This window comes from Amblyomma maculatum, chromosome 3 (assembly GCF_055883805.1).
Source record: "Amblyomma maculatum isolate TAMU_Amacu chromosome 3, ASM5588380v1, whole genome shotgun sequence".
NCBI lineage: Eukaryota > Metazoa > Arthropoda > Arachnida > Ixodida > Ixodidae > Amblyomma > Amblyomma maculatum.
In genome coordinates this window covers 76,213,088-76,236,019 of record NC_139346.1, presented here as the reverse complement: position 1 = coordinate 76,236,019, position 22,932 = coordinate 76,213,088, and positions in this window count along the sequence as shown.

The following is a 22,932-nucleotide window of genomic DNA, read 5'->3' as shown; positions in this document are numbered from 1 at the left end:
GACGCCATTCTCGACGGGCTCGCTGAGCTAAGAGTAGGCGAAAGAACCTACAACTACATTAGATCATTCCTGCAAGACAGGACGGCGATCATCAGCTTTCAGGGCTTAAATTCGGAGGAGTTCCCGCTGGGTAACGGAGGCACTCCGCAGGAGGCTGTGCTCTCAACTTTCCTTTTTAACATCGTAATGAGGAAGCTCCACCGTAAGCTTGGCCATCTCGATGACTTAAAACTAAGCATCTACGCGGACGATGTGACCGTCTGGATGTGCGGAGCGACTCGTACATCACATCCAGGCTCCAAGAGGCAGCAGATATGCAGAGGACGTAGGTCTATGCTGTTCGCCAGAAAAATCGGAGCTCCTGGTAATGACCAGCAGTAGTGGGATGATAACTCCAGATATCAAAATTAAAGTCAACGGAAACGAAGTCCCAAAAGTAGATGAAATTAGAATATTAGGTATGATTATCAACCGCAGGGGTAGTGCCAAAAGCCTGATTAAGAAATTAAAAGATCAGGCAGAGCTCGTAGTCAGAGTATTTAAGAAGACGTCCAACAGAAAGAGTGGTCTCACGGAGGCTAGTAGAACCCAGTGCGCTTCGATCGAGCGGCCGTGCTAGTACAAGCTTTTGTCACGAGCAGAATGTGCTACGCGACTCCATTCCTAAATATCAGCAAGACCGAAGAACACGAATTAAACACCATAATTAAGAGATGCACGAAGTGCGCTCTAGGACTCCCCATAACTACTTCTAACGACATTCTAGAGAAAATGGGGTTGCATAATGAGTGGAAAGAGCTAGCTGCAGCGGTCAGGCTGTACCAGAGAGAGCGACTCGCAGGAACGGCGGCGGGTAGGCAAATCCTCGACTGGGTAAACCTACTAGCGCCCGGGGAAGGCGAAAGTGTCAGAGAAAGCATAGATCGAGAAATCAGAAAGCGTCTATACGTCTCGCCCATACCGAAGAACATGCACACCGTACACGACGAGGGAAGGAGGAAAAGCAGAGCTAAGCACCTCGCTAACAAATTGGACAAACTCCCGCCGGGATCGGTCGCCTACACCGATGCAGCGATCGGGAAAGAAGGCGACGTAACCTCGGTCGCCCTATTAGACACCGGGATCGCCTTAGGAAACGCAAGAAACCGAGATCTACCGCCGGTATAGGCGGAGGAGATTGCAATAGCCATTGCCATTGCACCACCAGGCGTGAAACACGTCATCAGCGATAGCAAAGCGGCGGTTAGGAATTTTAGCAAAGGTAGAGTCAGCAATCGTGCTGCACAAATTCTGAACGAGTCGTCTCTCGCCGAAAGTGTGACCATAATCTGGACCCCAGCACACGCCGGTCTCGCCGGCAACGAGGCTTCCCACATGCTCGATACCTCGGGGTGCTGCGGACGCCTCCACAACATCTAAAACGAAAGAATGTATTGGTACCTTTAAGGATGTAACCGACAATCTGAAGAAAGACCGGAGGATATATCCGCCACCGGTTAGATCCCTGAGTAAAAAGGAATCGTACGACTGGAGAAGACTCCAAGCTCGAAATTTCTTTTCGCTCCTGTGGAGGAGTTGGACGGATGCCAGAGGGCGGAAGAGGGACGGTGCAGAAACCGAAATTTGTAAATTTTGCGGCCACGTGGCAACATTAGATCATATAATATGGAAATGCGTTCGTGCCCCAGGGCGCAACACGATTAAAACTAGCGATGAATTGGAGACCACGCTAAGAAGCTCCGACGAAAAAACGCAGCGATTCGCCGTCCGCCTGGCTACCGAGGCTGAAGACCTCTTCTCCTAGACGGGGCCGGGTGTTCTCTGGCCGCGGTGCGACAGACTGCCTCCCGGGACGCCTGCGTGCGGACCCGTAGGTGGCTGCCGCGCCATATTCGGCGGAAATAAATGTTGTTCCTCCTCCTCTGGTGACGTCACCACCAGTAATGACGTCATCACCGGATATGAGGTCATTATCACTTTCGGTTATTATACATGACCAGATGTTTACGTCATGACGACGTCACATCTGGTCATGACGTCATGGTCGATGACGTAAGCGTGTGACGGCTATAGACGTCTCGAAACGTCTAACCGTTACTATTGGTTAGTAATGGTTAACCATAACTAGCGCTTTCTCAGTACTAGTTAATGTCTAATTAGTGTTAGTTAAACACCCCTTAACCATAGTGATGGTTAGTGATAGTTACGGTGGTCTCCAAATACATGGGTTCCTATTTGCATATGCAACGCTGGCAGAACTTGGCTTGGCGCAGCTGGCCTTGTCTCTGACGTCACTTGGTCGCGGCATACCGCATACAGCATACACAAAGCTCGGATCTGACCCTCTTAGTGAAGCTTTTCGCTTCAAATGCAGCGTTTCGGTTCGCTGGGCAGGTTTGTAAAGCGTTATGACTTGAAGACCCATAAGGATTCTGAGCGACGTATTTTGCGGTGGCAAAACGCCGCGTCGTCCGTGCATTCAGGCTCGCGAATCGCATTTATTTTGGGCCTTATATCACGCCATCGCCGTTGCATGAAAGCGCTGCAGTGTTTAAATACCAAATTTATATGTTAAGGCGGACCTGCAAAAGAGGGAGCCCTTTCTGTCATTAACAACCACGTATATTCGTCCGCGTGTAGCTAGCTATACGGCTGCCGTTCAGCTTTAGTTTATTCTGATTCATCCCTACGACGTTCATTGAAAACAAAAAGGCCAATGATAAGATTTGTAAGCATAGCTTCCTGGCCATACCACATCGAGAAATAACGATGTGAAATGCGCACATCTTTTCAATGTATTTTCATTTTTCGATGGAGTGAGCAATGTGAGCGATATATTTGAAATGCGCCAACTTTTCAGTTGTATTTAAATTTTTCGGACAAGGTGAGCAATGGGTCTGTAAGAACGCAATCATTTTCTTACAGATGTCTTCTTCCTACTTGATCACGCGCTTTTCTCCCGGTAGTGCAAAAGAACACACCTCGGGTGTTAATTTCGGCTGTTTCATTAGGCTCAAATGGCCGTTTCGCTACTGTTTCGAACAGCAGTATACATTTGCCGCTGACTGCCTCATGATATACGCTGAAGACGAACAAGCTATTATATGCACGGTATATGAGCACGTGAACAATATTTACTCAATGGCCGCACTGAAACATGTCATACAATAAAATTTGAATATCCGAAAAACTGCCGCTTAAAAATTTGTCATCCTTTAATGCAGCATGTTTCGTACATGCGAAAATACTGACGGAGTTTTCACTTGCGAGGTAGTGATTCCATAGAGTTTCCTACATTATTAACTAGAGGGAAAGCTGAGGGTGCTGCACTTCAGCCACCATGTGTGCGCTAAGAATTATGGGCCGGTGTGCTACTTTTTTTTTTTTTTTTTTTGAAAAGTTTGCCACAAGGCATAAGTTGAGAAAGGGGGAATGGGATACAAGAGATAGAAAGTTAAAAGAAGGAGTGAATCCAGTTGCGCTTAGGTATTCGCAGAGGTTGGCGGTGTAGCGATTGTCCATGTTCACTTCTCGTAATCACAATCGCGGTTTCACCGCAGGCCCACCTTCATGAGTAGCCGAGTCGTTGCTGGACACGTCCACAACAAGTGACGCACATCACAAATCTCAGGTGCAGTGTCACAGTGAGGGCACCTGTCAGTCACTGGCAGATTTTTATCACGCCAATGATGTCGTACAGATGGGGTCAGAGCCGCCCCTGCCCGAATCCGGCGCACTGATATTGATTGATTGATTTATAGGAAGGGAAAGGCGCCGTAACTGCCTCACTTGTTTTCTGTGGACACCTCAACCGCGCCGTAAGAGAAGGAAAGAAGGTGGCAGGGAAAGTGGAAAGAAAGACGAGCCGTAGTGGAGGGCTACGGAATAATTTCGACCACCTGGGGAGGAGGAGGAGGAGGAGGAAGAACATTTATTTCCGCCGAATATGGTGCAGCAGCCACCTACGAGTCCGCACGCAGGCGTCCGGGGAGGCAGTCTGTCACACCGCGGCCAGAGGACACCCGGCCTCGTCTAGGAGAAGAGGTCTTCAGCCTCGGCCGCCAGGCGGACGGCGAATCGCTGTGTTTTTTCGTCGGAGCTTCTTAGCGTGGTCTCCCATTCATCGCTAGTTTTAATCGCGTTGCGCCCTGGGGCACGAACGCATCTCCATATTATATGATCTAATGTTGCCACGTGGCCGCAAAATTTACAAATTTCGGTTTCTGCACCGTCCTTCTTCCGCCCTCTGGCACCCGTCCAACTCCTCCACAGGGGCGAAAAGAAATTTCGAGCTTGGAGTCTTCTCCAGTCGCACGATTCCTTTTTACTCAGGGATCTAACCGGTGGCGGATATATCCTCCGGTCTTTCTTCAAGTTGTCGGTTACATCCCTAAAGGTACCTATACATTCTTTGGTTTTAGATGTTGTGGAGGCGTCCGCAGCACCCCGAGGTAGCGAGGAGCGGGCGAGCATGTGGGCAGCCTCGTTGCCGGCGAGACCGGCGTGTGCTGGGGTCCAGATTATGGTCACGCTTTCGGCGAGAGACGACTCGTTCAGAAGTTTTGCAGCACGATTGCTGACTCTACCCTTGCTAAAATTTCTAACCGCCGCTTTGCTATCGCTGATGACGTGTTTCACGCCTGGTCGTGCAATGGCAATAGCTATTGCAATCTCCTCCGCCTCTACCGGCGGTAGATCTCGATTTCTTTCTATTCCTATGGCGATCCCAGTGTCTAATAGGGCGACCGAGGTTACGCCGCCTTCTTTCCCGATCGCTGCATCGGTGTAGGCGACCGATCCCGGCGGGAGTTTGTCCAATTTGTTAGCGAGGTGCTTAGCTCTGCTTTTTCTCCTCCCCTCGTCGTGTACGGGGTGCATGTTCTTCGGTATGGGCGAGACGTATAGATGCTTTCTGATTTCTCGATCTATGCTTTCTCTGACACTTTCGCCTTCCCCGGGCGCAAGTAGGTTTACCCAATCGAGGATTTGCCTACCCGCCGCCGTTCCTGCGAGTCGCTCTCTCTGGGACAGCCTGACCGCCTCAGCCAGCTCTTTCCACTCATTATGCAACCCCATTTTCTCTAGAATGTCGTTAGAAGTAGTTATGGGGAGTCCTAGAGCGCACTTCGTGCATCTCCTAATTATGGTGTTTAATTTGTGTTCTTCGGTCTTGTTGATATTTAGGAATGGAGTCGCGTAGCACATTCTGCTCGTGACAAAAGCTTGTACGAGTCTGAGTCTACTACCCTCCGTGAGACCACTCCTTCTGTTGGACGTCTTCTTAAATACTCTGACTACGAGCTCCGCCTGATCTTTTAATTTCTTCATCAGGCTTTTGTTACTACCCCTGCGGTTGATAATCATACCTAATATTCTAATTTCATCTACTTTCCGGACTTCGTTTCCGTTGACTTTAATTTTGATATCTGGAGTTATCTTCCCACTACTGCTGGTCATTACCAGGAGCTCCGATTTTTCTGGCGAACAGCATAGACCTACGTCCTCTGCGTGATAGCTGATTATATTTGCTGCCTCTTGGAGCCTGGATGTGATTTACGAGTCGTTCCCTTCGCACATCCAGACGGTCACATCGTCCGCGTAGATGCTTAGTTTTAAGTCATCGAGATGGCCAAGCTTACTGGGGAGCTTCCTCATTACGATGTTAAAAAGGAAAGGTGAGAGCAAAGCCCCCTGCGGAGTGCCTCTGTTACCCAGCGGGAACTCCTCCGAACATAAGCCCTGAAAGCTGATGATCGCCGTCCTGTCTCGCAGGAATGATCTAATATAGTTGTAGGTTCTTTCGCCTACTCTAAGCTCAGCGAGCCCGTCGAGAATGGCGTCGTGACTGACGTTGTCAAAAGCTTTCTTAAGGTCTAAGCCTAGAATAGCTTTCGTATTTTTTTTCCTGAAGTCTCTGACAACATCGTTATGTAGTCTGAGCATGGTATCTTGCGTACAAAGGCCGGGCCTGAATCCGACCAATTCAGCCGGCCACGCATCATTCTCTTCGGTGTATTTGGTTAGCCTCCTCTGAATAACTTTCTCAAGTAGTTTGCCTACGCAGGATGTTAGTGATATTGGGCGGAGATTCTCCAAGCCCGGTGGTTTTCCCTGCTTGTGGATTAGGGTGATCTTAGCCCTCTTCCACTCTTGGGGTACTTGACCACTCTCCCACACCTGATTTAAATATTTGGTTAGGGCATTGATCGATTCGTCGTCCAGATTTGCGAGCATCTTGTTATTAACGAGGTCCGGCCCGGGGGCCGAGCGTCTTTTTAGGCCGTGCAGCTCCGCTCTGACTTCTGCCACTGTTATGGACGCGTCAAGCTCGCTGTTCACCGGTCCGTTGTAATCTCTGTAATGCGCTGTGGCGGGGGGAGCTACGTACATGGACTTGAGCTTGTCAATGAGCTGTTTGTCCGTACCCTTAAAGTTATACCTCGCCTTGACCTGTTCTATATTGGCGACCGTTTTGGACTTAGTCGGGTCTATCAGGAACCTGAGCAGTTGCCACGTCTTGGCCCCATTCATGGTGCCCTCCATCTCGTCGCATTTGTTATCCCAACGTTGCGACTCGAGTTTCCGGGCGTATTTTTCTATTTCGACGTTGTGTCTGGCTATCTCTCTCCTGAGATTGCGGTTCCACTTTTGCTTTTTGAGCTTCTTCGTTAGCTCTTCTTTCTTTTTGAACATGCCGAATAGCCTGTTATCCATCGCCTCAGGCAGAGCTTCGCCTTTAATTTCTTCGGTGGCCTCTTTGACATGGGTAATTAATTGGGCGCCCCAATTTTGAATGCACTCTATATCTCCAATTTCTTCCCGTTCTCTGATCTGTCTGAATTTATCCCAATCCACTTGGGTTTCCGTCCGACACACAGCGCGCTTAACGCTCACTTTCCTACTTAGTTCTACCTCTAGCACGTAGTGGTCGCTACCTAGATCCTGATGCTTGTTCGTCCACTTGACTATGCCAGTTCTATGGCAGAGAGTCAAGTCCGGCGCACTGATACCTCCTCCTGCTGAGTAAGATTACGAGGGAGAGGGTGCGAATACGGAGGGATGAGAGCGCATGTTCGCTGCTTGGTGTGGGACAGTCGGTTTTTCTCTGGTGCACGAAGTGGCGTTACTATTATATTTCTTTTTCATCATCATCATCATCTTGAGGTGCGTATATAGACCGCAAAAGCTATAGTAGTGAAGGCGCAAAAGCAGACGTCGCCAATTAGTTTCTGTTTCCCGACATGCCACTAAAAACTTCCTTAAGTGATTGCGCAGCCATAAATATTTCCAGAACGCCTTTTCCTTTCAAATTGTGCCTATTAGGTGCGAAATATTGGTATTTGTGCTGCTCAAAACTAAGCCAATAGGAGAAGAAAGAGCTATCGCTTATACGGGATAAATATCATGTAAGGTGTTTATTGGAGCACCAAGACCGCAAGCAACGTCCGCAAACCAAAGCGACGGGGGTAGCATTTGAATCAACAGTGCAGTGCCAACAAGGCTCCGGCTCCACTTCGTCAACCTGTTCGGGTTGGCGCGCGAGCTGATGGCGATCGGGATTACTACAATACCCCCCGGCGGAAAAGGAGCCATCCTGGCGACTCATGGTGAGGAAAGGGCAGGGGGATCATAATACGGCTTGAGGCGGTCGACATGTACAGTTTCTCGGCCGCGGCAGCGATGATCTGGAGATGGGTTCAAGGGCTCTACTACGTAATTTACGGGAAAAGATTGTTCGAGAATGCGGTAAGGTCCATGATAGCGCGATAGGAGTTTGGATGAGAGGCCGGGTGCAGAAGAAGGCACACAGAGCCAAACGAGGGCACCTGAGGGATATGACGGCGCTGGATTTGTAGGGTCCCGGTTATGCTTTTGTTGAGCCTGGTCCTTCGTTGTGAAGGAGCGCGCCAATTGTCGGCATTCTTCGGCAAATGTGTGCGCTTCAGACAGTAGAGTGGTCTATGAAGCGTCGGGGTGGTAGGGCAGGATAGGATCCATAGTGGACGTGGGTTCACAACCATATAAAAGAAAGAAGGGGGAGAACCTAGTCGTAGTCTGCGTAGCCGTATTGTAGGCGTACGTTACGAAAGGCAGCACTTGGTCCCAATTAGAGTGAGCGCTATCAACGTACATGGCTAGCATGTCACTAAGAGTGCGATTAAATTGCTTAGTCATGCCGTTCGTTTGGGGATGATACGCTGTGGTGCTCCGGTGAATGATCTGGCACTGTTTGAGGAGGGCTTCGACAGTGTCGGAAAGAAACGCACGTCCACGGTCACTGATCAATTCTTTCGGTGCGCCGTGACGAAGAACGAGGCGATGCAGAATGAACGAAGCAACATCCCGTGCGGTGGCAGACTGCAAGGCCGATGTTTCCACGTAACGGGTGAGGTGGTCAACGGCTACGATGGCCCAGTGGTTGTTAGCCGACTTAGTCGGAAGCGGGCCGTACAGATCGATACCGACACGGTCAAAAGGGCGGCTGGGGCAAGGCAATGGCTGCAACGGAGCGGCTGGCTGAGGGGATGGATTCTTGCGACGTTGGCAGGCGGTACAGGATCGGATGTACTGACGAATGAAGCGGTACATGCCGCGCCAGTAATATCTCATACGGAGTCGAGAATAGGTTTTCATGACACCTGCATGGCCGCATTGGGGATCGGCGTGGAAAGAGGCGCAGATTTCAGCACGGAGATGTCACGGAATCACGAGAAGCCACTTTCGCCCTGTAGGATGGTAATTGCAGCGGTATAAAAGTCCATCACGAGTGGCGAAGTGGTGGGCCCGACGACGAAGTGCACGTGACGGAGACAGCTCTGCGGGCGTAGAAAGGAATGTTACGAGGGAGGATATCCATGGATCCTTCTGCTGCTCAGATTTCATGTTGATAATGTTGAGCGGCGACATATCGTAGGCACAAACGATGCCAGCCGTCGGGTCGTTAGGAAGCGGTGAAAGTGAAAGGGCATCAGCGTCGGTGCGCTTGCGTCCAGATCGATAGATGACGTGGATATCGTACTCCTGAAGACGTAACGCCCAGCGGACGAGGCGGCCGGAGGGGTCTTTGAGGGAGGATAGCCAACAGAGCGCGTGGTGGTCGGTAACAACGTAGAATGGGCGACCGTAAATATAAGGACAAAACTTGGTAATGGCCCATATGATGGCCAGACACTCCTTTTCGGTCACAGAATAGTTCGATTCCGCTTTCGTGAGGGTACGACTAGCGTACGCGACGACATACTCGGAATATCCAGGTTTCCGTTGAGCGAGAACAGCGCCCAGATCTACGCCGTTTGCATCAGTGTGTATTTCGGTCGAGCAGGCAGGGTCAAAATGGCGGAGTATAGGGGGAGAGACCAGTAGACGGCGTAGTGTACTGAACGCAGCATCACAGGCTGGTGACCAAGAGGAGAGGTTCGGGCCTCCGGCGAGAAGTTGCGTTAAAGGGGCGATGATACTGGCGAAGTTGCAGATAAAACGGCGAAAATACGAACATAGACCGATAAAACTTCGAAGTTCTTTCAAGGTTGTGGGCTTGGGGAAGTCTGCGACGGCACGAAGTTTGGTAGGATCCGGTAGAACGCCATCCTTGGATATGACATGACGAAGTATTGTGAGCTTGGTAGCGGCAAAGTGACATTTCTTCAAGTTGAGCTGTAGGCCGGCTTCAGTAAGGCACGTAAGGACACGCTGAAGGCGCAGAAGGTGGGAAGGAAAATCTTTCGAGAAAACGACAATGTCATCTAGATAACAAAGACACGTTTCCCATTTGACCCCACTGAGAATGTTATCCATCATTCTCTCGAAGGTGGCGGGGGCGTTGCACAGTCCGAACGGCATCACATTGAATTCATACAAGCCATCGGGAGTGATGAAGGCTGTTTTCGGGCGGTCAGCGGAAGCCATCGGTACTTGCCAATAGCCAGAGCACAAATCTAGCGTCGAAAAGAACTCCGCTCCTTGCAAACAATCTAGCGCGTCGTCAATTCGTGGTAGTGGGTAAACATCTTTGCGGGTTATCTTATTCAGACGCCGGTAGTCCACACAGAAGCGGATCGTGCCATCTTTCTTCGTCACCAACACTACGGGGGAAGCCCAAAGGCTATGAGATGGTCGTATGATGCTCCGTTGAAGCATATCGGCGACATTGTCACGAATGACGCGGCGCTCAGTGGGCGACACGCGATATGGTCGCTGCCGTAGGGGAGCATGAGGACCAATGTCGATTGCATGAGAAACGGTCAAGGCGCGGCCCAAGGAAGGCTGGGGCACGTTAAATGATGCACTGAAAGGAGGGCGACTATTTGATCCTGTTGGGCGGACGGAAGGTCAGTCGCGATAGCTCGATGAAGGGCGTCGACAGGAAGCTCATCACTCGTAGCAGCACAAGAAGTCAGGGCAGCGACGTGAGGAGAAACTTCAGGTTCGGAGAACATGTAAGTGCAATCAGGGTCCAGCTCTTCAATGTAGCCGAGGCACTCCCCGCGAAGGACAGCCGTTGGGCAGGGAAAAGGGTTGGAAGCATAGATGACACAGCTGCCATCAGAAATCGTTAGAACGGCGAAAAGAAGAAGGCGGTTATGGTGGGCGGAGGCTAGTTTGGGCGTAAAGAGAACAGGACTAGGGAGAGCAGATGTCGAAATAAGGGGAACGAGAACAGAAGAAAAGGGAGGAATGTCGGTGTCTACAGCTACAAGGAGTTTAGCAGCGCGCACAGGCGGGTCACACAGGGAAACATTACACACGGGGAAAGCTCGACTTGAGCACGGGCACAATCAATCACAGCACTATTAGTCTACAGAAAGTCGTAGCCGAGGATGATGACGTGGGAGCAGTCGTAAAGCACCACCATCTCAACGAGATACGTAATATGTTTGATGCAAACTCGTACCGTGCACGCTGCCACAGGGGTGATGCTTTCTGAACTGGCCGTACGAAGCGAAAAGGCAGAAAGCGGCGTCGTGACCTTGCGAATTTTGCGGCGAAGGGCATCACTAATTACGGAAACGGCAGTACCTGTATCCACCAGCGCAAGAACGCGAAAACCTTCTACGAACACTTCAATGACGTTGGCGGGAGAAGGCGGAGGACTTAACGAGTTCGTCAAACGCGCAGTTCTTGCCTCCGGAACTGCGGCATTTAGTTTTCCCCCTGCGTAGGGCCCTGTCGCCGGAGCATTGGCGAAATGGAACGTCGGCGAGGCGAAGGCGAACGGCGTGTCGAGTACTGAGCCCGAGGTGGAGACAATCCAGAAGAGACGTTGCTCAAGGGCGGCTCGGGATCGTAGTGGTACTGACGGACTGTGTTCTCAGGATGAAGCCGGCGCTGACGGCAAAGGCGAGCGACGTGACCCGGGAGTCCGCAAGCATAGCAAATTGGGCTATTGTCGGCGGTTCGCCATGGGTCCGTAATGCGGCGTCGCGGTCGAGTGATCGGAGACTGAGGGGCCATGAAACGAGGCGGAGCATAAAATGTAGGGCCGTTCTGGTAAGACGATGTAGGAAACGGACCGCGCGTTCCAGCGGTTACTTGAGCGTAAGTTAGTGGGGCTTGCACAGGAGCGATGGGAACACTAGAAGGCAGCGCTTCGGCGACTTTCTCCTCGATAACTTGGCGGATAGCCGGCGAGATGGGTGGCGCATTGGCCGGCGCTAATTGCGAAGTGCAGACGGTCGGCTGAACTGGATGGAGGAGGGACAGCTGGCGTGCAACTTCTTCGGGGATGAAGTCTTGGATATTCTGCATAAGTTGAGACTGTTCCGCAGACGGCGTAGCCAGTGCCAAGCCAGCAATGCCGGCAGGTGCAGCAGCCCGCCGCGTAGAAGCGCGTTGCTTTCGTAGCTCGTCAAATCTCTGGCACAGTGTTATAATGTCGGATACGGAAGTAGGGTCCCTGGCCGACATCATATAGTACGCATCATCATTGAGACCTTTTAGAACATGTGTGACTCTTTCGGGCTCGGGCATGGACGGATTGACCCGCTTGCAGAGGTCAACCATGTCCTTAATGTAGCTGGTAAACGTTTCTTCGAGAAGTTGAAGCCGTGCTTGGAGGCGTTGTTCGGCGCGGAGTTTATGTACCGCAGGACGGCCGAAGACATCCGCGAAGTTCTTCTTGAAGACAGACCACGTCGGAAGATCGGTTTCGTGGTTTCGAAACCACAGATTCGCCACGTCCGTGAGGTAGAAGAGGACGTTGCTCAGTTTTATAGAATCGTCCCAGCGGTTGTAAGTGCTGACGCGCTCGAAAGAGGCCAGCCAGTCGTCAACGTCGTGGTTGTCGGTACCACTGAAGAAAGGTGAGTCACGGGGGCGTTGTGCCCCGGGACAGAAGATGGTGGCAGGAGTGGCAGGGATGGGCGTCGATGGTTGGCTGGGAGCGTCCTGCATGGTTGTGACCGAAGGCGGTAGCGTGCGGTTCCGAAGGTCCAGGGTGACATTTGCGAGGACTGGGGCGACGACCGAGACACCTCCACCAAGTGTAAGGTGTTTATTGGAGCACCAAGACCGCAAGCAACGTCCGCAAACCAAAGCGACGGGGGTAGCGTTCGAATCAACAGTGCAGTGCCAACAAGGCTCCGGCTCTACTTCGTCTACCTCTTCGGGTTGGCGCGCGAGCTGATGGCGATCGGGATTACTACAATCATAGTGAATGCAATTTCTCTCTCTCTTTTGCAATTTATAGTCACAAAATTGAATGCTAGAACATTGTTTATGGTAGAAAAACTTTATCTTTGCATTAGTTTTGGTCAAAAGTTGTATTTCTGCACTCGGTAGCTCTCCGGCCCATGATGTTTTGAGCGCCCATGGTGGCTGAACTGGCCGTCTGGAAACTCCATGTAAACTCCCATAGACGCCAGCACAGCTTTCCCTCTAGGTAAGAGTAAAAACTCTGAGTGATTCCATGCGCACTCGTAGCAATAAACGCTTTTACTATCACAGACTCAGCCGCCATGTCGTGCTGCCACCGCTCCACCTAGAGGAGCTGGAACGAACCAGAGAGTATTTGAGCACATGGGAGACCGAACGCAGGACGACGCAGCAGAAAGTGCCTGTGCACCCTGTATTAGAATCAGTGAGGTGGTCGTGACGTCGGTTTGTCGACTGGTATGACTGGTCGAGGCCTTGGACTAAGGCGAGTCTCTCATTCCGCTTCCCCAGTTCCCCGTGTGCACAGCTGTCACTGCCGCGTATGTCTTGATCTCCTACGAGGCAGCGTCTGCGGTAGCACTCCCGCTATCACGGCGCAGCGCTGTGTTGAGGTGTTGCGCGCAGGCTCCACTTCGCGCCGAGTGCTCTTCCGGGCTCATGTTGCGTGGCTGCGGCTAATAATAATAACCGGTACACAGGAAAGGAAACACGCAATATCTACCACATTTGTTTCTTCGGGCACCTAAACCGCTCCGTAAGGGAAGGGCGGAAGGGAGAGCGAAAGTGGAAAGAGAGACAGGGTCCAGTAGTGAAGGGCTCCGGAGCAATTTCGACCACCTGGGGATCTTTACCGTGCACTGACATCGCACAGCATACGGATGCCTCCATTTCGTCTCCCTCGAAACGCACGCGCCGGAGGTCGGGTCGGCCGGAATCTCAGCTGTTCGAGCGTCCGATTAGGAACGAGCCTCGCCTGCAAGCGTCCAGCATCTCACGCGCTATTTGGTAACCCAATTTCCGGAGAAGTGTGAGCGCGTCGGATGTGGTGCGTAACCGCTTGTGCTAGCCCAAGCGCTGGACCCCTGCCACAGAAGCTTGCCAGTGCGTTTTGAGTCGTCTGGCGGACAAGGAAATCAGCAGGGCTATTTGACCACCTACTTCTAAGAGACAGATGTGGTTTGGTATTGAATGAAGCCTTTATTATTGTGCAAGCATTATATGGCTATATAGGCCGGTTTCGCGTGGGTGCTGTATAAGAGGAACAAGTTGGTATATCAGAAAAAGTGTAAAAGGAATAGTACCATTCGGTAGAGTGTCAAGGAAAGGTATGCAAGTGATAGAATGGTTGATGTGAGTTCAGTAGTTAAATGATTACAGGTTATTGAGTCAATTAGACGTCGAAATAGCCGGGAAAAGTTACGCCGACGTCCAAATGTGGTTACGTGGCATCCGACCTTTCTCTCTTCACTGCCGCCATAGTGAACTAAAATATTGAAGTAAACTATAACTGCCACCTTTCTCCTTTTCTTTGTTATTGTTGTGGCTGTAGGAAGAAGGAAAAGAAAATGCTACTGGCTCTGTAGCTGAGCCACCTCCGCTGCCTCGTGCGGACAGAACAGAAAATAGAGCAGAAAGAAAAAAATTGCCTACGAATACGTTACTTCTTTATGCGAAATTTGAACGCAGCTCATCAGCTGTTTCATCTTTTCGATAGATTGAGGCACAGATTTCAAGCAAAATACGTATGTATACAATTAAAGAAAACTTTTTTTTTAATTTTTCACTCGTCTACTACAAGAAACACTCCACTAACAGTTCTTGGCTGTCATGAAAGAAGCTTTGTGGTCGGAGAAATGAAGAGAGCAATTGAGTTATCGGAAGGTTGCGGAAAGCGGCGCATGGATCCATATGAACGTTGTGCGACGAACAGATAGCAGCGACTGACGCCGCTAGCGAGTGAAGCGTGTGAGAACGGGATGCACCGTGATCCGCAGATAGCGAGCCTGCGTTTCAGAAACCAGAGAGCACCCTCGCCGCCACACAGGAAGAGGGGGGACCCCCTCTTCATCTTTCTGCATGGCGGCGAAGCTGTTTCCCTTATAAATCAGTCAATCAATCTATGCAGTACTCGCTAGCGGCGGCATCAGTCGCTGCTAGCGCTGCCTCCAGCGAACCCCCCCCCCCCCATTCCTCGTGTTCTCCGATTGCTGCGCGCGCTCTTGCCCCCATCGTTCGCCGCTGAGTGTACCCCCCCTCCACTCTCTTTCTGCGAGGCTCCCATTGCCGCAGCGCCGACTCAAACTGGGGGATGAAAGGGGCGCGGAGCTGGTTACGAGGCCGACGCGGCCGACGCCGACGCGAAACTCAGGAACGGGCGCCTAATAGCTGCGCTCCAGAAGAGGGAGAGAAAGGCGCGCACCGCAACAGTCATCGTCCACCACCTTAGCGGTGGTGGGTGCAATGACGGCCTACAAAAGATAAAAATTCGATGGAAAGCTAGCCCCCGCCGCAAGCGGTGGTGACCTATCAATTCCAGCCCCATCGGGGCGAGGACCAGCCACCCTCCTCCTCCTCCTTTTCTTTGCAGCTCGCCTTCAACCAACACCACCTAGACGAACTTTGCTTCAACGCCCTGAGCGTCACGTGTCATGACGTAAATGTCACAACGCAAAGGCCGATGGCTTTCCGCCTATCTGGACGCTGCGCCGTTGCCGTAGCGCAGAATATTCGCTTGTATGCTCACCTATTAAGATCGCGTTCGTGTTCAGCAGCAGTATTTGATGCTGTGGGTTTTCTAAATGACAAATGAATGTCCCATGTTGCTTTGGTTGCCAAATGGTTTGTTTTTACTTCAACGAACTACGTGGAGCAAGCAAGCGAAGCTACTTCGTATCTTACCCATGTCTGCGTCATATCAATAATAATTGGTTCAGGGGAAGCCGCAGTATCTGTGACACTTGTTGCTCCAGACACCTCAGAAGCGCCTTAAGGGAAAGGAGTGTTTTGGCGTGGGCGTTTTGTTGAGTAATCTTCAAATATTGCTAACTTTCGTTGACAACATACAGAAACATTGTACATCTATTATTGTGTTGACAGTCCACACATCTTGAACTGAAGCAGTTTGATGCACTATTGAAAAATGGTGCCGTTCTTCTTCCACTTTATACGGCACTAGAGATTGTTGAAGTGCCCGAGCTAGTTCTGAAGCTTCCTGTCAAGAACCCGATATCTGACGGGGCTCGAGCTTTTTCTTCCCTTCGAAAGTAATATAGGGCACCCAGGGAACACACTAGGCACTGACCCAGGGTGCAGGCGTGTCACAAACAATGACACCTCAAGTAGTACTACATTTTCAGTTTCCCAATCGGTGTATGACTGTTCTCTCCAAGCACGAAGGGTCGAAGTGAACTGCACAAACCTACATGAATGTAAAATATGCGTGTTAGTGACGGAGTATAAGTGAAAGAAAATTGCTCTCGTAAAGTGTACAATTCTCAAGCAGCTCAAGTCCCCAAATATATATGATTTCGTGCTTTGCGACCTTAACTGTTCTTTTTTTTTTTTTTTTGTTATAGAAACAATTAGGGAAACACTTAAGCTCTACTATTGAGGGTGCCAAGCTGTAGCGTCGGACACGTACGGATGATCATTTTTTTACTTTTAATTACTCTTTGTTATCTTCATATTCTTCTCTATTTTTTATTTATATAGCCTGCCAGGCGATAACTCCAGCAGCAAGCTCGGACGCTGCTAATTGAAACTAGTGCGTTCCAGTGGCGCTCGGCGAAACGCGCCCGTTTCAACGCCTCTTAGGAGGCGTTGGTTGTCTGCGTTCGATGCAACACCGGGATACCACCGTTAAGGGTACGACAAAAATACGTTTCGAAAACACGGACGATGTTTTCATATTGTTTTAAAATTTGATTTTATATATTTTAAAACATTTTAAACTTCTTATACAAAGATACTTAGCCTCAGCAACCATTAGCTATCATTCGGAACATAACAATCTTCAACGCTATTTTTTTTCTTTTTTGTTCTTTATTTCATTGATTCATCACTTAATAAAATTTTGTAAAACGTATGTAAATAGGAGAAAATCCACCCTCGCATATTCAGCCACACTAAATGGGCCAATAAATGATATCGATCCAACGACACGCACGACATTCGAACCTCTTGGGGAAACAAAACTAGGGTGAGGAAAATGAAATGCAGAATCAGTTAAGGTACTCTTACCTTGGTATATGTAGTTGGCACGAAATTATTCATCAGAATGTCAGCCACTGCACGCAGGCAACGCAGCTCAGGAAAACACAACTTTCTCCTGGCCACTACAGTTCCCGGAGCAATCCGGTACGCCGCACATTTATGGCATCGCACTTGTTCGGCAACATGAATAAGCTCGCACAAATGCAACGACGAGATTTTGACAAGCGCACAGTGCTGAGAAAGTTGCAGATGGCTGCGATGCAGTCTGCATGCAATGCCGACGAAGGCAACGAAGCGCGCGCCGACGCAGCGAACAGCTAAGCATCGACCTTCCAGAAGTAATGTCAAAATTTTCGGCCCGACTCCCGTGACAAGGCGTTATTTCCGGTGGCGGAACAATTGTATTTCAACATGAACGAACGGGAAAGGCCGTAATTTTCCTGCACAGATGATTTATTTCTATTTATAGGAAAGGAAAGGCGCGGTAACTGTCTCACTTAATTTATGTGGACACCTCAACCGCGCCGTAAGGGAAGGGAGGAAGCGGGAGTGAAAGGGAAAAGAGAGAAGGAGGAGCTGTAGTGGAGGGCTACGGAGTAATTTCGACCACCTGGGGATCTTTACCGCGCGCTGACATCGCACAGCACACGACGCCTCTTCGTTTCGCCTCCATCAAAACGGCCTGCACAGGTGGGTGGGTATGGTTAGAAAGTGTGTAAAGAGAGGGGATCAAGGTACTGCAATCTGAAAAATTTCGAAAGCACCGCAATCCCTCCGGATATAATTAAGGTCGGCTTTCTCTCCGCACTTAGGGCATGATGAGCTTATGCTGTCTGAAAATATCTGTGAATAAACCGCAGGGTTGAGGAAGGAGTTATTTGTAGTTTCCTCCAAACAATTTCTTCTTGTCTTGTTAGTCATTTGTGTGGTAGTGGGTATACTCTCCTAGAGAGTTTGAAGTGTTGTGTAAAGTCGCTCGCTGTATGTGAGCAATCCTTCCATTCCAAGTTCCTCGGCATTAGGTCTCACCACTCGGCCTACAAAACCTCGAGCGTGTTGGCAAGCAGCCTCATTGCCCCGGTTCCCTGAGTGGGCAGGTGTCCATGCGAGTCCATACGAGTTCTATCTCTCTGTGGAGTCTGATATCCGCGAGGATGTTTCTGGCAGTATTTGATATTCTGCGACGCGCCTCCCAAGGCTCTCATAGAAGCTCCCTCACTTGAATCCTAGGAGGAAGTGCTGCGTAACGCGAGCCCCGATATACAATTGGGCACCGCAAACCGGGCTGAAGAAGCCGCCGCAAGCCATCAGCTAACGACCACTTGGCTCTTCCACTAAGACTACTCCCGACAATAAAATTTTCTCTCTCTCTCTCGAAAGCACCGCAGAATCCGCATTGCATGTTGTGTTGTTGTGACTTTAGGAAGAAGGCAATGAAAATGCACGGGCCTGATACTGGCTCTGTAGCTGAGCCACCTCCGCTGCCTCGTGCGGACAGAAGAGTAGACAAAAAAAAAGGGAGAAAAAAACTACCGACGATTACGTTACTTCCTAATGCGAAATTTGAGCGCAGCAAATAAGCTGTTTCACCTTTTCGATAGATTGAGGCAAAGAAATCGAGCAACACATATATGCGCTATCACAGAATTTTTTACAGCGCGCGAAGAAAGGAATTAAGTTCGAGCCGGCGCTTTGACAACCGGAGACTCGCAGGAAGAGGGGGAGGGGGGCGGCGTGTACACCCAGCGGCAAACGATGGGGGCAGAAGCGCGCGCAGCAAGCGGACAACGCGATAAAGGAAGGCGGGAAGAGATAGCAGCGACTGACTGATGCTGCTGACGCCGATAGTGAGTCAACCCCAGCTGCGGAGTTGGTTTCGGGGACAACGCCGCCGATGCCGACGCAAACAATATGATACCCTCGCTTCCGCAGCGCCAAGAACCAGGTCTAGCCGTGGGAAGGTGGTCACGTATTCGTCGACGTGCCGGGGCCTACGTGAAATAACCGGCGCGTCGGCAACTGAAGAGCACCCTATCCGCCCCACAGGAACAGGGGGGGGGGGGACCCTCCCCTCCTCTTTCTGCAAGGCGGCGACGGTGTTCTATGCAGTCACGTTATCTTGACTCTCTAGCGGCGTCAGCGGCATCCAGCGGTATCAGTCGGTCGCTGCTAGCGCTGGGGGGATGAAAGGGGGGCGGAGCTGGTTACGAGGCCGACGACGACGCCGACGCCGACGCGAAACCCAGGAACGGACGCCGAAGAGCTGTGCTCTAAAAGACGAACGCCGCAACAACATACGCCGTCCACCACCTAAGCGGTGGCGGGTGCAATCGAACCTACAACAGATAAAATTCGGTGGCTGGCTAGCCCCGCCGCAAGCGGCGTTGACTACCAGTCCCAGCCCCGTAGGCAGCCACCCTTCCAACCGCGCGCTCCTTGCTATATAAAAAACTGATTGAGTGATTTATAGGAAGGCAAAGGCACGGTGTCTCACTTGTTTTCTGGAACTGATTGCTTTATAGGAAGGGAAAGGCGCGGTAACTGTCTCGCTTGTTTTCTGTGAACACCTTAACCGGCGCCGTAAGGGAAGGGAGGAAGGTGGGAGTGAAAGTGAAAAGAGAGAAAGAGGAGCCGTAGTGGAGGGCTACGGAGTAATTTCGACCACCTGGGGAACCTCAGCTGCACCGTAAGGGAAGGGAAGAAGGTGGGAGTGAAAGTGGAAAGAGAGAAAGAGGAGCCGTAGTCGACGGCTACGGAGTGATTTCGACCACCTGGGGATTTTTAACGTGCGCTGACATCGCGCAGCACACAGACGCCTCTTCGTTTCGAAGAGGCATGTGTGGCTATATACACCACACATGCCTCTTCTACACACAACCAACGGAGAGTGATCAGCAGCTGTTCTTGCTGTGGTTATGAGGTCACTTCTCCGGTACCTGCGGAGCTATTGTTCTGGCTGTAGGAAGAAGGAAAAGAAAATGCACGGGCCTGCTACTGCCTCTGTAGCTCAGCCACCTCCGCTGCCTCGTGCGGACAGAAGAGAAAATGGACAAGAAAGAAAAAGAAAAGGGAGAAAAAGACGCGCGCCGCAACAACAGACGTCGTCCACCACCTAAGCGGTAGCGGGTGAAATGACGGCCTACAACAGATAAAAATCGGTGGCTGGCTAGCCCCCAACGCAAGCGGCATTGACGTACCGTCCCAGCCCCGTCGGTCCAGGAACTGCCATCCTTCACCACCACCACCCAGATATCCCTGCGGAGCGGCCGCGATGGCAAGAGGGTGTTGTTCCGACTCACCAGCTGCTGCATCTGACGTCACGCGTCTCCGCGCGTATGCGCAGCTTAGCCCACGCTGTGCCACGCATAATGGCTCGACGACTATATTAACGCGGTAGCGTTAAGGTCCCCGTGTCGCGGAAAAGTCGCTGTCGTCGGCGGCGACCGTCGTTCGTCCCGCGTCGTCCGACGTTGGCCGTGAGCGAAAAATCCCGGAAGCATTAACAAATGAAACGAGTAGGAAAACTCGCCGACCTGAGGAGGAGGAGGAAGAAGATTTATTTCCACCGAATATGGTGCAGCAGCCACCTACGTGTCCGCACGCAGGCGTCCGGGGAGGCAGTCTGTCACACCGCGGCCAGAGGACACCCGGCCTCGTCTAGGAGAAGAGGTCTTCAGCCTCGGCCGCCAGGCGGACGGCGAATCGCTGTTTTTTCGTCGGAGCTTCTTAGCGTGGTCTCCCATTCATCGCTAGTTTTAATCGCGTTGCGCCCTGGGGCACGAACGCATCTCCATATTATATGATCTAATGTTGCCACGTGGCCGCAAAATTTACAAATTTCGGTTTCTGCACCGTCCCTCTTCCGCCCTCTGGCACCCGTCCAACTCCTCCACAGGGGCGAAAAGAAATTTCGAGCTTCGAGTCTTCTCCAGTCGTACGATTCCTTTTTACTCAGGGATCTAACCGGTGGCGGATATATCCTCCGGTCTTTCTTCAAGCTGTCGGTTACATCCCTAAAGGTACCTATACATTCTTTGGTTTTAGATGTTGTGGAGGCGTCCGCAGCACCCCGAGGTAGCGAGGAGCGGGCGAGCATGTGGGCAGCCTCGTTGCCGGCGAGACCGGCGTGTGCTGGGGTCCAGATTAAGGTCACGCTTTCGGCGAGAGACGACTCGTTCAGAAGTTTTGCAGCACGATTGCTGACTCTACCTTTGCTAAAATTTCTAACCGCCGCTTTGCTATCGCTGATGACGTGTTTCACGCCTGGTCGTGCAATGACAATGGCTATTGCAATCTCCTCCGCCTCTACCGGCGGTAGATCTCGATTTCTTTCTATTCCTATGGCGATCCCAGTGTCCAGTAGGGCGACCGAGGTTACGTCGCCTTCTTTCCCGATCGCTGCATCGGTGTAGGCGACCGATCCCGGCGGGAGTTTGTCCAATTTGTTAGCGAGGTGCTTAGCTCTGCTTTTCCTCCTTCCCTCGTCGTGTACGGGGTGCATGTTCTTCGGTATGGGCGAGACGTATAGATGCTTTCTGATTTCTCGATCTATGCTTTCTCTGACACTTTCGCCTTCCCCGGGCGCTAGTAGGTTTACCCAATCGAGGATTTGCCTACCCGCCACCGTTCCTGCGAGTCGCTCTCTCTGGGACAGCCTGACCGCCGCAGCCAGCTCTTTCCACTCATTATGCAACCCCATTTTCTCTAGAATGTCGTTAGAAGTAGTTATGGGGAGTCCTAGAGCGCACTTCGTGCATCTCCTAATTATGGTGTTTATTTGTGTTCTTCGGTCTTGTTGATATTTAGGAATGGAGTCGCGTAGCACATTCTGCTCGTGAAAAAAGCTTGTACGAGTCTGAGTCTACTAGCCTCCGTGAGACCACTCCTTTTGTTGGACGTCTTCTTAAATACTCTGACTACGAGCTCCGCCTGATCTTTTAATTTCTTAATCAGGCTTTTGTTACTACCCCTGCGGTTGATAATCATACCTAATATTCTAATTTCATCTACTTTCCGGACTTCGTTTCCGTTGACTTTAATTTTGATATCTGGAGTTATCTTCCCACTACAGCTGGTCTTTACCAGGAGCTCCGATTTTTCTGGCGAACAGCATAGACCTACGTCCTCTGCGTGATAGCTGATTATATTTGCTGCCTCTTGGAGCCTGGATGTGCTGTACGAGTTGTCCCCTTCGCACATCCAGACGGTCACATCGTCCGCGTAGATGCTTAGTTTTAAGTCATCGAGATGGCCAAGCTTACTGGGGAGCTTCCTCATTACGATGTTAAAAAGGAAAGGTGAGAGCACAGCCCCCTGCGGAGTGCCTCGGTTACCCAGCGGGAACTCCTCCGAACATAAGCCCTGAAAGCTGATGATCGCCGTCCTGTCTCGCAGGAATGATCTAATGTAGTTGTAGGTTCTTTCACCTACTCTAAGCTCAGCGAGCCCGTCGAGAATGGCGTCGTGACTGACGTGGTCAAAAGCTTTCTTAAGGTCTAAGCCTAGAATAGCTTTCGTATTTTTTTCCTCAAGTCTCTGACAACATCGTTATGTAGTCTGAGCATGGTATCTTGCGTACAAAGGCCGGGCCTGAATCCGACCAATTCAGCCGGCCATGCATCATTCTCTTCGGTGTATTTGGTTAGCCTCCTCTGAATAACATTCTCAAGTAGTTTGCCTACGCAGGATGTTAGTGATATTGGGCGGAGATTTTCCAAGCCCGGTGGTTTTCCCTGCTTGTGGATTAGGGTGATCTTAGCCCTCTTCTACTCTTGGGGTACTTGACCACTCTCCCACACCTGATTTAAATATTTGGTTAGGGCATTGATCGATTCGTCATCCAGATTTGCGAGCATCTTGTTATTAACGAGGTCCGGCCCGGGGGCCGAGCGTCTTTTTAGGCCGTGCAGCTCCGCTCTGACTTCTGCCACTGTTATGGACGCGTCAAGCTCGCTGTTCGCCGGTCCGTTGTAATCTCTGTAATGCGCTGTGGCGGGGGGAGCTACGTACATGGACTCTAGCTTGTCAATGAGCTGTTTGTCCGTACCCTTAAAGTTATACCTCGCCTTG